Below are 3,257 nucleotides of genomic sequence, written 5' to 3'. Positions count from 1 at the left end.
AAAAATTTCCAAGGCAAAATCAGTGACAAGCCCTTGGCATAGCTTTCCTACCCTTGAAAGGCCTTTTAAAAATTTGAGATTGCTTAAAAAGTTCCAGCAGAGCCAACTTTAAAAGAACCTATATGATCAATTACACTTGTATAGATCATCAGGCCAAGTTTATTGAAACCAGACTTACTTTGCAAACAAATTAGTCTTATTTTGGCTATATTTTGTAGAAATGAGGGTAATTTTAGAAAAAGATCGTTTCAGTGGACATTAAATTATAGTTTTGTTAGTTGAGGTCTGTATTTACTAAGACTCACTTCCCTGTAGCTCCTTGCTGTTACATTATTGTAAAGTTTAATTGAATTATTTTAAGGACACTCTAAGTTTGCTTCTGAAGTTTACCTCAGTAATCTATCTTTGGATGAAGATAAGATGCCCCTGGCGCACACACGGCCCCGGCGGGGAGGCGAAGCGGGTGGCGGCTGCGGAACCGGCAAAGGCTGCCTGTTTCATAACCATCACTCCTTGCTGACTCGCGGGCTGCGAGGCCTGGGTTGGGTCGGGCTGCGCCGCGGGGGCCGCTTGGAGTGGAGGCAGCTTGGGGGCTGGCGGGCTGGAGGACTGTTGAACACGGGTTGGAGGAACGTGCAGCAACCATGAGTTGAACAGAACAGAGGAGGGCAAAAAATAAAGTGCTTCGTTAGCATGCTTGGAGGGAACACAGTAAGGAAAATTGTCAGCAGAGGTGTCTAGATGGAGAGGATGGAAATGCATGTTTGAGGGGAAGGAGAATCTGTTCTTCCAACGCAGATGGGCAGTGCCCTCAGGGGTTCAGGTACATGTGCTGATTTTTTGGCAGTTTAGTGTGGAAACCATTGATCACCTTGTCCTCATTTCTACTAGTTCTGTGTTGTCGAGGGAGCGTGCCCAAATGAGCAAGGTATCGCAGCAGAACAGTACCCCGGGCGTGAATGGAGTAAGTGTCATTCATACTCAGGCTCATGGCAGCGGTTTACAGCAGGTTCCTCAGCTGGGGCCCGCTGGCCCTGGGGGCGGAGGCAGAGCTGTGCCTCCAAGCAAGCAGAGCAAAAAGAGTTTGCCCGTGGATCGCTACCGTGACGTCAGCGCAGAGAGAGGAACAGCATGGCGGTGAAAAAGAGCCTGTTGAAAAGCCAGCTGAAAGCGCAGGATACACTGCAGAGAGTGAATCAGCTCAAGGAAGAGAATGAACGGTTGGAAGCAAAAAGTAAATTGCTAAGGAATTAAGTGTACTGAAAGATTTATTTCTTGAGCATGCACAAAACCTCGCAGATAACGTGCAACCCAGTAGCACTGAAAATATGACAAATTCTGATAATGCAGGACAGTAGACCTCACCCCTTCCAAACGTCACAGCTTGTGGCTTGAACGTTAAACGTGTCACCACCTACACCACTCGTATCAGTGGCTGAATCTCCATTATTCAAAGATCCACTGAAGGCTGTTTTCTAGGATCAGTGCTGAAGAATTGATTAGCTAAAAATGTTAGCCATGTAATTTGAATATCTGGTTTTAAATGATAAGGATTTTTGTGGGGATAAAAAAACATTTTTAAAGGTATTTGGTAAAAAAAAAAAAAAAAAATGCCCTGGAGCTTGAAGCTTTTAATAAATCCTGACTTCCCAAGGGAAAAAAAAAAAAAAAAATGCCCCCATGACTGCAACCAGGAGATTATGCATACTGGAAAAGACATCATTTAAAGGACTATCTCCAACCTAAATGGGAAGGACCCTTATCAGGTACTTTGAACCAGCTCATGCACAGTAAAACTAAGGAAGTTGACCCCTTGCATTGGACTGGCCTATGGAGAGGACTGCTGACCTCAAAATCATCTTAAAAGCGATGCTTAAACAGGGGAGAAACTACAAGACCAGGACGAGAAGAAGACTATATCTGAAGTAGACAGCTTACCTAAGATGATGGATCAGGCCTGTATACCAATTACTTTGATAATTGCTCACACTTTTGCTTACAAACCAAATGTATTTCTTTCCTGGGACTCCCTCACTTGGCCAATCAATCAGACTTGCTCTAACCATCACCAAAAATATAAATTTTCTTTTAAAGGTACTCAAATTCAATCAGAGCAACGAGCATATTTTCAGCCAAAGAATGTAACTTCCCTCAGTTGTGTGCTGGATTTATATGGCTAACATCAGGCTATGATTTTTAAGACCACCCCCCACCCCCCGCCTTATGTTGGGAACAATTAAACCATACTAAGGATTTCCAGCTTAATAACACTAGGAAATTGGGCTGGGTGCCTTATGAATAAGCCTATATATCACTTCCCTTAAAGATACGAACTGGTATAGAACAGACTAAGTCAAATGACCTGGGAATATTACTGGGTCGCACCTAATGGAAGTTCTTGGCTTAAATTCTTACTTATGACCTTACTAATACTACTAGCTAGATTATTTGTATTGCTTGTTTTACAAGATTGTTGTTTCTTGCATTACCAAATGTGTGAATGAACCTCTGATAAAATGATGACTAAGTGACTTGAAGAAGTTGACTAGACATATAGTTCTGTATAAGATCAATGATTGTAATAGTAACTCTCAATATGGGAAGAAGCTCCAAGAGGGAATCATTTCTAGGACCATAAGGGACTAGTAAGACAGGTGGTCCAGGGGCTTTTGGCTACAGTTAATAGGGCCTAGTTCAGTAATAGCACATTGAGTGGTATCAATGAAATCCTTGCCTAGGAATGAACATTCCATTGCACTGTGGGACAAAATGGTCATGAAATGCCTCCCAAGCCATCGTCAAATGTATGACCATGAGGGGCACTGCCAACTGAAAATTGTCGCTCGCTATCTGGTTCTATAAGAATGAAGTCACTAGACACTGCAGTTGCTGACCTTCGGCACACCCTGAAAGGAGTTCAGGGTGGAGATCAGGAATGAGGCACTCTGCTCTGGGAAGAACTGGCAGAACAGGCCCTCAGATAGTTAGATATCTTCAGGAGAAGATTTTATGAGCCCAAGTTCTTGCATCTTCTCATAGCTAGAAAAACACATCGTTAACAGACATCTGTTCCTCATGACTAGCAGCAAGCTTCTTGTGACTAGCAGCAAGATTCTGCCAAAACGTGTGCTAGATTGAACGTGTCTCTCTTCACTAAAATCACATGTATGCTGACCTCCCCCGCTACCTCTTCTGAGCAGTCTGTCAGAGCTGAGAGGCTATCTCCCAGGCTATAGTCCTCATTTTGTCCCATATAA

At 43.3% G+C, this 3,257-nt stretch overlaps 1 pseudogene; it reads left to right on the top strand.

The window, feature by feature from the left end:
- The first annotated feature begins 712 nt into the window (after nt 1–712).
- Nucleotides 713–1,605, top strand: LOC137220665 (CCAAT/enhancer-binding protein gamma-like; annotated as a pseudogene).
- Nucleotides 1,606–3,257: the final 1,652 nt, after the last annotated feature.

Source organism: Pseudorca crassidens, chromosome 3, assembly GCF_039906515.1.
Source record: "Pseudorca crassidens isolate mPseCra1 chromosome 3, mPseCra1.hap1, whole genome shotgun sequence".
Taxonomy (NCBI): Eukaryota; Metazoa; Chordata; class Mammalia; order Artiodactyla; family Delphinidae; genus Pseudorca; species Pseudorca crassidens.
This window is presented reverse-complemented; position numbering and strand designations above follow the sequence as displayed.